Genomic DNA, 12,755 nt, shown 5'->3' on the forward strand with positions numbered 1-12,755 from the left:
CTCTTGTGCCTTGTGCTCATCGCCAGAAAAGCTATTTATTTGTGATTACAGACACCCTTTGAATAAAAGATGTTTGTGTTTGAGATCCAAAGTTTTCGCAGATTCTGAACTCCTCAGATTCTTCAGAGAGGAGAGTATTGAAGGCAGAACACCTTATTTGGGCAGGGTTGCTGGGGGTGGTCTGCTGCAGAGAGAGGGATGAAAGTGTAGCCGATGGGAAATATGAGACAAGACCTCAAACTTCTCTTACTCTTCATATCACATATGCTTTCAGAGGGGATTCATACTGAGATGAGGTGTCGAATTGACTTTAAATGCAGAACCTTATGCTGGAAACACATGGAGACAGGAAGTTCTGGCAGGTATTTTGTAGAAAGCTGCCAAAAGCTGCTAAGTTTGGAGTTTTGGGGAGTTTCTCTTCTCGCAGATATTAATGCCCTTAACTAGGAGGAATCACAGGAAAGCAAATTTTTAATGCGGTGGTACAGAAATGCAGTTAAAAAGTGTCTAATACTAGCAGTGGGTTTCTTTTGTCCACTACAATCTAAAATAGTCCAATGGCAATCTTTTTGCAGGGCTTCAAAACATGTTCACCTCCCCTTAGAAACACTTAACAACATGTGCAGTAGGGAGCAAACATTTTAAACTACTACACCAATATATATGCTCATTCCCTAAGCAAAGCAATGTAAGTACAAGACTCAGAGCTATTATACAGTTTACTAATCTTAAATTCCTCTTTTTTCCTTCCATTTCTTCCATTCCCTCTTTTGCCCTCCATCTGTTGAAGTCCCTCAGCCAGAGAGGCGCACATCAGATTTCAATAGTTGACCTCTTAATGCTGAGGTCAGTGCTGCACCGGCAGCGATTTCACACTCAAGATGAAAGGGAAATGAACACTGAGGATGCTGGGGTGGGGTGGGGGGTGACATGGGGCCCTGACCACTTTGGCCATTGCCACTCTAACCGCTTCACTGCACCAGGCTGGAATCTGAGGTGAGTCCAAGAAGAGGTGCTGAGATTGAGGTTTGCCACCTGTATAACAATAGGCGAAGCCACCGACCTAGACTGGATATGCACCGATTGTTTTTCTTTTTTCTCAGCAGCAATAAAACTTGATCTGTTGATTTCTGGTGCAACGAAGGAACTAGAGCAGACGACAGAAGAAGACGCACATGAAGTAACTCCACTAGCATCTCCAGAACTGCAGAGATGAGCTCCTATGCATCTGAAACTCCTACGAGAACTCTCTGTTGTCACAGTCGTACGAGCTACTGAACCCCAGCATATTGTTCTTTTCCACCAATGAGCCCGGGCCCCGATGCTCGCCCTGATGTTTGCCGTCAGACTCCCGGCCTGCCCGCCCAGTTACAAGCGCTCATTACCGGTAGATTTCTCAGAAGCCATTATTGAATGAACACTGAGACAAGGCTAGCAGTGAATGGACAGTTTGGTTACACCGCCATGAGGCTTGAGCTCCTCAGAGTAATGTACCGCTTAAGTACCTGTCAGCTTTATAAAGGAGGGAGTAGACTGTGTAAATGTGTGTGTAAATAGAGTGTCAGATCAGGACCCCAGGGAGTGGAGGTGGGGAGCGTGCATGTGTGTCTGTGCATGTGTATGCTCTTTTGTTCGGCGGTGCATGTGTGTGTTAGCGAGTGTGCATGTGAGTGTCACAATAATGATCATTTAACCCTCCTCAGCATTCCCCAGGGCTCCACGTTCCCCTTTCGACTTCATAGTGCTCCAGGCTCTCGCTCTCTCTCGCTCTCGCTCTCTCTCGCTCTCCCTCTCTCTCTCCCTTTGCCTCTTCTGTCTGCTTCTCACGGCTAGGCACAGTTGGGGAGCAGCTCCTTATTCATTCATGAGAGAAGCACCGGATAAATAAAAAGGTTCATTACTGTGCTAAAGTGTTACTAATGACATGTACCTGCCACTGAGCACCTCCGAAAATCTAATGTGACACACTAGAATGGAAAATCTATTCTGCTGCACCAAGGCCTCCAATGGCGCTAGCACATACTCTATGGAAATTTCTCTCCGCTTGCCCTCCAATTGTGTCTCTCTAAAACCAATATTTACAATCCCATAGCCATTATGTCCTACTACGCCCTCTGCGCCTGCTGTTGCGACCTTCATATTAGCTGAAAATTGGACTTTGCAAACTTAGCAGGGGAGAAGAGACTCTTCACATAGATGAGAGGGGGCAGCACCGGGAGACTCAGCATGAGGTGCGGGGTCCTTCTCGACTCCCCTGCTGCCCCAAACCCTAAACTGACAACGGCCAACCAAATGCCAAACAAAAATACAGTGAAATCTCTCCATGATGCATGCCATCATTAAGTCTCCTCCATGTAAATGCTGTAATAATAAAAATGCTAATAAAAGACACCCTGAGTGCCTTTTATTCACCTTAAGGTTACACTGTGTTTCACTTGAGACGTGACTTCTCTTTTGACACTCATAATGTGTCACCGGATCACCAGTCCTAGGTTCATAGACTATGCAAATAAGCCTGATGGCAGCATTTAACCAGTAACTAGACAGAATGCTTTTGTATTCATCTGATTAATGTCAGCAAATGCAGACATAAAGCTTGACTGACAGGAGGAGGTCTGGATGAAGAAGCTAAAGCTCCCACAGTAACAAACTGTCTTTGATGACACCTCAGCTCTACTCCTGCAAAAGCAACACCCATTCATTTCCCTGAAATCTTGAGCTTGCTATATTATTTAAAAACGGATTTTTTTAAAAAGCGTTTTCACCTTTATTATCTTTAAAAATATTATGACACTTGCGATAGTTTAAAGAATCAAAATCAAACAGCAGCTGTTTCTGGGATGTAGTACATTTGGCTCTGCAGGATTGTGCATGCATTCATTAGGTAGACTGTTTTGCACATCTGGAGATAACATTGGGGAAAATAAACAGATTAATTGATGAACTGAGTTCTAAGAAGTTGCAAATACTAAATGCATATAAAAACAAATGTCAGAGTTAATGCTGCTGAGCTGCTTGAAGAATAAACCGACTCTTCAGTTATGGCTCTCATATTTACAGAGTTAAGAATTCTGTCGTTATTTTTGTGATTAAGGACACGTAATCAAAAAAAAAAAGATCCTTTCTGCAGGACGAGACAACAGCTGCCCTGGTCCAAACAGATTATATCGTTAGCTGGATAGATGTTAACTATGTTGTACGAAAATGTGATGTTACAGATAATTAAAGAGATAAGGTTTTCTTTGTACAGATTTAATGCAGCTCTTTGATGCAGTGCAAATGAGCTACGACTTAATCTTTAGAGATACAAAATGTGAAATGTAAGGGGGGGGGGGGGGGGGGTCCACATGTTTTTAATGCACACAGACTTTGATGTGTGTCTGAGGTCTACTCCACCTGAATTTGCTATATGATAAACCCAACAGTACAAACAATTTCATTATTTCCCAAAGTATTTATTGTTGTACAGAATAATTTAGGAATATACTAATCCCTAACCCATCTTATTTAAATTTTTAAACTTTTATCATTTCTCATCAATCAAATGCTTTAACCAGCTCTTGGGAGCTTTGCAGAAACACCAGCGTCAGTCAGCTGTGGCTGTGTTATTTCTCCCAAGCTGAAATACTTGTTGCATCTTCAAGAGCTCAGGGTCTAATTGAATCATGACTTCCATCAGTGTCTCAGCAGAGTCTTAAATGACTGTTTGCTCAACATGTCTGCCCATTTCCACTGATTAATTCATACGAAGCCAAACAAAATGTTCTGCCTTGTTTATCATGTTAAATCCAAGCCCTGCAGTGTTCCTGCAGTCAGTCCCTTATCAGAATGAATGTATTTAGGGGGAGAGCAAAAGCAATGGAAAGTCATGTATATATATATATATATATATGCATACATAAGAGTGATACTTAGATTCCAAGAAGTTATGCAGTTTTTCCCCACAAAAATTTTTATTTTTTGAATTATTTGTTCTATTATTAACAATTAAACAATCTAGTATACTGTCAGGATAATGTATAACAAATATCCCTACATATCCTTACATAATATTTCATGAAGTTTACAGCAGTAGCATCTACATGCTCCACTGTTATATGTGAGGATGCATATCATCAAATACACCCCAGGCTGTAAAATTGTAAGGCAAATGAAAAGATCTCAAGAAGTGAAACGATTTACCTGTAAACACTAAACAAGACTCGTTGCTACTTGCGATGAAAAAAGAAAGAGTAGTGAAACATCACAAAGCATATTATACACACTTGCATGCAGAACAGGTGCGTCTTGGCTTCAGCCTAGTTTAGATACATAGATAACACAGATAATGTGCATCAAATTATTAAACTATTAAATATTAGCATAGATCATTTAAAGGCTCTAGTGGTCAAAGTGGTAAGACAATGTAGACTAACCACATGATTCACCTGCATTTCTGCTACAAGGGAGATGAATCAAGCTCCTATTGTTAAGTTTGATCAGTAGTCAAGGAGAAACTCGGAGTCGGAGGGTGGATCGGACATGAACATTTGTGCTGAATGTTCTCTGGATTGGACACAGCTATAACTGTGGCTTCCTGTGAAAACTGACTTATACAACAACAGGCCGGTACAACAGAAACTTCCACTTGAAAGCCGAAGAGATGAAGTGGCAATTTGGTTAATCGTGTTTCTCTTTAAGACTGGACAAACTGTGTCCTTGTACTGCTAAAATGTGCCAAGTGTTCTGAGCTGTACTTGTACTTGACAGAAACATGGCTTGTAATCTGAACATGGGCTCTAATCAGCCTGTAAAGCACGCTCCTAAAAACACCTATCACAGGCTACACGTGTGCCATTGGGGTGTGTGTTTGTGTTGCAAACACAATAGAAACACAGAGATCAATTAGCCTCATGGTAAATCATTGTACGGGTTAAACACTCAGTGGTGTTGTTATATCACAGACCCTGTGACAGCCACCACAATTATCTCCCCTCCCAATGCTTCCCAAGGGTCCTATAAACCACATTAGCCACTCTAGGCTGGCAGATCGTTCAACGAGGACCTCCTCCTCTGAACATCACTACAGCAATCCGCCAAAGTAGCTACATCCAGGATTTGACACAGCTGTAAATATTAAAATATGATGATTTCATTACGATGTGCCCTCGCTGCATGAAATCTGTGGATTACTGGAGTTGGTTGTTTGTCTTTATTTTAAATGTCAGCCACAATCACGAGGCAGAGCTGTCATTTATTTGCTCACGTTCTAGAAATCTAAAATCAGGCCTTAATTGAGCATACATCTGTTATAGTGTTACTTTGAATAGCCAGCTCAGTTCCTCATTCAGCGGGCCTGTTCTCTCAGTGATTGACTTTTCCCTCAGCAACCCCGCAGCAGATAAAGGAAGAGAGCTTAAACCTGTTACTGTCAGCTTCTCACCTGGATCATAAGAACTCCTGCTCGGAGCATGCAAACCAATATCCTCCTATTCTTTGCACAGCCGCCCAGGATTCGCAGCAGTAGCTCTTCACAAAGACCAGGGCTGAGCGACACTCCGTGTTATCTTATTGAGTTACCTGTAGCTAAGCTCTGAGCGAGCACACACAATGGCAGGCAGTTAATGACAGCACAAGGCCTAACCCCTTGTCCCCGGCCTTTCCCTGAGCCTCATTTCCGCGCGGCGGCTGCCATTTCACAGCTGTTAGCCACAGACTCTCTTTGTCATGATTAAGGACAAATTAATAGATGCCTCCTGGTAATCAGCTTTCATTAGGGCTGTCAAACCGTCAGTGGCATTCGCTCAGTGCACTGGACACGGGATGATCACCTCCCAGTTGGGAGACACTACAGCTGACTGTGTGCAGCTGTAGTGCTGCCTCTCAGCTGCTGTATTTGTGTGCTTGGTGTGGCTAAAGTGTGGGTAACCAGTGCATTAGCACGCTCCTTCGTGGCACAAGTGCTTGTAGTTGGTGCATTAACAGTGCTCCGTGTGGAGCTGCAAGATGGAGGTCATCGTGGGAATGACATAAAGAGTAGTCTTTCTGCTGGGTGTAATTGGCCCCAGCATGCTGAAAATGGACTGTGAAATGTAAGGGGGGGTCAAATAATTGATTTTCCCCCGAATGCAGAATCCAGGGCAGGGCTGTTTAGTGAGTAATTTACAAGAGCAGTTCAGCCCGGGCTGACTGGCATATCTGTTGAAAGTTCCCAGGGGCATGGGAATAGATAACACACACCTGAGACCCTGGAGCAGATGGACAGCAGTCACTGTGCTACTCAGAGGGCAGAGAGGATTCACATCAAACTTACTTCCACACATATATGTATGCAGAGGGGTATGAGAGCGCATGCACACACATACTCTGAGGATGATGGACACAGACTATTGTATATAGAAATAGACTCTCTCCCCTCACTCTGTGCATCTCTCCTTCTCTCTCTCTCTCTCTCTCTCTCTCTCTGCAGCATTTCTGAAATTGATGAAATAAACTCATCAGACTTCCAGCAAGTTTGGCATTGTGAGAGGGAGCTGAAGTCATTTCAGTATGTAGATTTCAGACTTAAACCCATAACTGTGTTGCGTGGTGCATGACCACCCCCACCTGCTGGAGAGAGAAGGCTGGGGTGTGCATGATGGGATAGGGACGTCTGTAAGACAGGATATAGCCTGGCCCTCTATATGTTTAGTGATTTCTCAACACCACAGCCTAAGGGAATTAAGACAATAGCCTTATGTCAGATAGTATAATCTCATGACAAAATGGCATTTTATTTCCTGTGGGCTCGAATACATGTGTAAGCTAATTGAGGAGAAACGGCGACTTAGCCATCTGCATGGCTAAAATTGGTTTCATCTTCCATTTGGAAAATTTCTCGTTAACTGAAAAAGATGAGTGACGATTGTCAAGATCCATCATCTCAGTAATGTGAATTTATGGGGGAAAACACAATGATTAGCTATTGTTGCATTGTACCGGAGTCATTGCTGTCAAAAATGTAGATGAGCAATGCAGAGCTGGTATATTGAGCTCATTGCAAAATGACATTTGTATGGCACGCACTCGGTGCTCTGCAATTTTCTTAAGCATCTCGGTAAATTGCACCAAACAATTTTCAAGATCAATTCCAGCGTCAAAAACAATGCACATAAATCCCATTTCTCCAACCCATATTGTGTTGGAGAGGGCCCCTGTGTTTGCATGAAGGTAATTACAGTGGGATTTGATGTTGTGGTGTGCCCAGAATTCTCCAGCTTTAGATCAGGCTCAGGGTGCTCCACCCCATTAATACTCCATATGGGGAACCCAGCTGTGATCAGAATTGGAAGAGCGGGAGGGGAAATCGATTTCATTTGCAGGATTATTGATGTAACCGAGATGCAGTTTGTATGAAACATAAAGTCTCATTTCAGAGGTTATGGATAAAACTGGATTGTGGGGCTGGCTGTTTGTTTTATTCAATGAAACATTACAAAAACAGAGAAGTCAGTATACACAAAGCTGTACAGTCGGCACCCGCATTGCACCACATTAATGCTATAGAACAAGTTTTCTTCTATTCTTCTCTTCTCACATTTACCTGCTTAAACTGAAACAAACTACTAAATATAAGCCACTGATAAAATGTCGGGAAATTATTTTCAAAAGATTGCATTTTAATGGGAGACTGTGGGAAAATTAAGCAGATAAATGTGATTTACTGCATTGCAGGAGGAAAAATAGGGTTCAGCGCAGCACATAATGTTGGCACAAGTGACCCAGCATTCTTTTTCACTCTTTGCCAACTTCCCGCTCCACCTGTTCCCTACATTTTTTAGGGAGGCTTTGTAAGTCAGACTGATGTGAGGTGATCACACATACATTAAAAACAATATCAGACTTTCCCAGGCTTCAGATGGCCCAGCAGCTGGATCTTTCAACTGAATCCGTCCCTCTTTCCAATTATTCCTCCTCCTTTCTTCATTCTCTGTGTCCAGTGGAGACCACTGTAAGTTCCCACTCGTATAACAGCAGCAGTTGGAGTGATGGCAAACCAGATGGGAAAGGTTTTTTTCTCTTTCTGTGTTCACAGCACTCAAGTGATACCAGCAGCAGGGTCAAGATAAGGTAAAGTTCTCTATCATCCTGTCATCAAATCACAAAGCTTTCCACACACTACTTAATAGATAGATATATACAGATAGAGAAGTAAATTCAAATATGGTTAATTGATGTAACAGACAATCAGGTTTCCACGAGAAAAAGTATAGAAAGTATATTCCACGAGAAAAAAGCATACAAGAAAAAAGTTCCAAAAAACTTGTGAAAGTGTGAGAAAGGGTTTCAGGTCTGGACCTCAGACAGACCAGGTTTGCGCTTGTACTCTCATACTACTGGGTCATGCTGTTTGAATACATGTAGACTGTTGTTTGGCAGTATCTTGGTGAAGTAAGCAAGAGCTTCTTCAAAAGGAAGGTGTAAAAGTATGTATATGTAGTAGAAATGGTACCCTCACAGATGTGAAAGTTACTCATACAATCAGGTTTGCTGGCTTGGAAAATGTGAAGTCAACCCTGTGGATGGCCCCTCTTCTTTTTAGCCCAAACAATCGTCACATTTTTACATTTTTATTGGTCAGAACCACAGAACAGCTTGCCATTCAAACACCATCCATCTTGAATGAGCCCCAAGACTTCTCCAGAGAGTATCTGGATCTTGTTTATGTGTTTTGAGTTTTTTTTTTTTTCTATATCTGTACTGGTTGAGTTTGAAGTTTCATTTGTGGATGCAGCAAGCAACTGTTTCCTGAAGTACTCCTGAGCCCATTCATTGATTTAAACTATAGAATTGAGTCTGTTTTCAATGAAGTGCTGCCTGAAGGCCCAGAGAGCCAAGCATTGGTTCAGTATGGCCTTTTCATTTGCATACTGAGGTTTTTCTGAATTCTCTAAATCTTTCTACCAAAACATACATAAAACCAAAATCCTTTGGATTTTTACACTGAGGAACATCGTTTTTAAAGAATTTAACAATGCATCTATACATTCACTGTTGCCAGTGAATTATGTTGCTAATGATTTATTTCACAAAGGACTATGTTTTGTTGCTCCCATCGTTTTTTTATGTTTTATCTAAATCAAATCAAAGTAAACAAGTATTTTTCACAACAATCAGATTTTTAAAAAACTTTGTACTATTTTCGGTTAAATACAGTAATAATGATTTAAATGTTTTTCAATGCATTGTTGTCTTTTTTTATTTACATTTTGCAAAGTCTGCAAAGTTTCTTGGAAAAGTGGTGGTAAACTACCATCCAAGCACATCTGCAGCCCGTAACTTTAGTGTACAAAGTTGGACAAAGTTCTTCCATTGAGAGGCTTCAGCCGAAAAGTTGTCCTTGTTCAGAGCAGATGTTCAGGGCGTTCTTGTGCCAGTGATGGGCAGTGTAAAAGCAGGCTTACACATGTTCATGTCACCATATTGTTACAACTGGAGGAGGAAGTTATGTCATTGAGCCAGCTGGCTCTAATATGCACTGCCGCACTGTGTGAAAAATATAGAGCAGAGGTGGAGCCAAACTCAAACTTGGCTGAGCAGCTTACAATATTTCTTACTTTGGGTTTAGGGTGCTGACAGACATCTACAATGCAGTTGTTGTTTTCTTTTACATAGTTTTTACAACTTTTCATAAATATGTTGCTAATTTAAAAAAATATATACACACAGGGACATTGTCAATACTCGTTGTAGTTTGTTGTTTTTTTCAACAATAATTGTGGGTTTAATTACCAGGAAATGGGCTTGTTGCAGATGATAAAGGAAATTGCTGAATTCCATCACAGACCATTTGTATTTTGACAGGGAGAAAGCTGAGCCACGTGAAAAAAGAGAACATGCCATATTTGTGGGGCATGTCTGTGAGGGGCCGGTGTTTTGATATGGGCCTGTTTGGAGTGAGAAGGGAAAGTGGGCCCCTGTCTGGGAGCTTTGTTATGGAGTTTAGGTCTCCATCTACCCTAATAAAAAACACTTAAGCCAAACAACCCCCTCTCGCTCTCCCTGTGTCTGATCCTGGGAGCTACCTGCAGGCCCTCCACATTTAATAATACCCTCCCCCTTCTTCCAAACGATGCAGGTTTAGAGTGGCAGCACAGAACTCTGGGAAGACAGCGTTGTGTCCATATGGCACGAAGGGTGTGGCTGGACTCCCTGCAGCGCCTGTTTCTCAACAATCTATCAGCGCGAAAAGTGTTTTCAATAACGATATTTTCTGGGCATTTTCCAAACTTTCTAGATTTTAAACACACTTTAACTGACACATTTTATGTTTATTTTTCCCTCCGCTTCACTCTGTTTCACCCAGGCTTTTTAAGGAGCTGCTCTTTGATGGTGTTTATGGAAGCAGTTTGAAGTGGGCTTTTTTTTCCCTTCGCCAGTGTAATCCCGGGTTTCTGTTGCACACAGACCCTGATTGAATGAACAGGAATGTAATAAAAGACTTGTGCTTTTGATGGCGTTAAACCAGAATAAAAAGTGGCATTTTTTATTTGTTTTGCCTCGTACTTGATTCTTGGTAATGCAGACAATCAACAGGGTAGAGGAGTTAAGTGCATTATAAATTACTGAGAGGGAGCCACCTCGCTCTTGGAGCTCATCCTGATGCTGCTGCTGCCACTTTGGGTTATGTGAGGAGTAAAGTACTTTAGCAAAGACCGTGGAGCTGCTCCACAGCACTCCTTTGCATATCAAATAAACAGCAGGGCATGATGGCACTGCCAACCCAGACAGCTATGTTGTATGTACACACTGCACATGCATATGACTATAAAGGTGCCATTGAAATCTATTGAATTCCTCCTATGATGCAGGTCATGGTGACACAGTGTCTGAGGATGAAGTGGTTTGTATGTGGAGTATATACAGTTCTCGTGAGATGTCTCGAAAGGTGATCTTTACCTACAGGATGTGACACTTTTCATTTAAATAATCACAGGTGAATATGGTAATTAAAACCAACCCGTTCACGGGGAATATAATCGGGAATTTTACACAAAGACACAAAAGAGATTTCGTATTAACCAAAGTGTGCGCCCGATCTCTGCTTTCATGTTTTAAAATTTCATTGTGTTTATAAATAGATGCATTTGAATAGTGCATGCCTTCACTTACAGTAAAAAAAAACAGTGGGGGGGTTCAAGATTTTCATGCTGAAATCCCATGTTTATAGTCCCCTTTTTTTTGTGTCCTCAATCCACAAGGTAAAGATCCATGACTCTTATTTTCATAACAAAGGTTTTCAGGGTCCAGCAAACAAACTGTTGTATGGATGTACTATTGATTTCACATTCACACGTCCAGACTTAAAGGGACTATGGGATTGCCCATGAATCCCAAATCTGTGTGCTACTCACAGTCTGTCAAGTTGACATCCACTCTCCTCTGTAAACTGGCAAGATTATTCACTCAACAGGATCTCTCTGCCTTTCATCCTGCAAACTACAGGCCAATCCAGCCGCTGACAGCCAAGTGATAGCATACAGATGGAAATGAAGGCGAGCGGGGGAATGGTGCTGTTTGTCAAACACTGGAGAAAGCTTCTGGGTTCAGGGAGTAGATGTCTGTGCCAGACTGGGACCTCAGACTCTGATTTCACTTAGTGTGAGGTTTTAGTGCACAAAGTCTTATACTTAACACAGTTATCACAGATGTCGTATGTAGGCTGCATCTGTAATATGATATACGATCTGATTAGATCAAGATATACTGTATGATGCCGAGCCAAGTGCCATAACATAAGTCGGTGTTTTTGCAAAGAGCATTTTGAACTTTCATATTTAATACTTAACGTTACCATGGCAGAAAGTTTTGGTCAAACAGTTTTCTGATGCACGAGAATCAGTCTCTCTCTCTTTAATGTCTCCGACTCCTGCTGTATCCTAAATAGCCTGTTGCGAGCAGAAGAAGGCCAAAAGCTGGAGGAAAAAAAATCAGTCTGCTGAGGACATGTCATTCATGTCAGTTATTTGTGGAAGTAAATTATGTACAGCCACTGCATTGATAACAATCATATAACAACTAAACTGGTCTCAAACCTGATACGAGCAATATGCGCTGTGAAATGTATTTCCCTCTCCTTGGGCAACAGATATTATGCATTCTTGCCTGTAGTCCACCGAGCACTACAAAGAATGTATTCTGCCCGTTCAATCATAACGTTGGCTCCTGCTTGGAGATGCTCATTGTGCTCTCTGGATCACAATTCACAGTCACTGGAATGAAACCAATCTGAGCTCCTTTCAAGATAATGCAAATAAATATCAGTCCTGATTTGCCTGTTTTTTTCATGACTTTCCTCTCTTCACTCTCTTATCAACACTCAGAGCATTTCTGCCTTTCTTAAGGGTCGAATGAAAGGTCTCTCTTTTCTTGAGAATCAAGGCGGAGGAGAAGCCTGGTCCAGGACTGATTCATGTCGCACACACTGGTGGGATGTTATGCATGGATAATTGATTGTCGAAGCAGCATGGCCACTGTTGGATCTTGATGGTGCTGCCGAAATGTCACCTTACTGATGTTACAGAGGCGCCGATATTAAAAAGCCTGGTCTCAAAGACTTCCATCTGAGCGCACTCCTCTCCCACTGTGTCTGGGAGAGACAGCACTGTTTGTCAGGCTTCTATTTCAGAGAAACAGATCTTGCATTTGCAACCTTATCTGCACAGGACAGTGCACCCACTTCCAGAAGTGCATTGAACATTTCCAATCATAGGGATATATCATTCTCCTTTTAAAGT

The sequence above is a fragment of the Simochromis diagramma genome, unplaced genomic scaffold (genome assembly GCF_900408965.1).
Source record: "Simochromis diagramma unplaced genomic scaffold, fSimDia1.1 OVJJ01000389.1, whole genome shotgun sequence".
Taxonomy (NCBI): Eukaryota; Metazoa; Chordata; class Actinopteri; order Cichliformes; family Cichlidae; genus Simochromis; species Simochromis diagramma.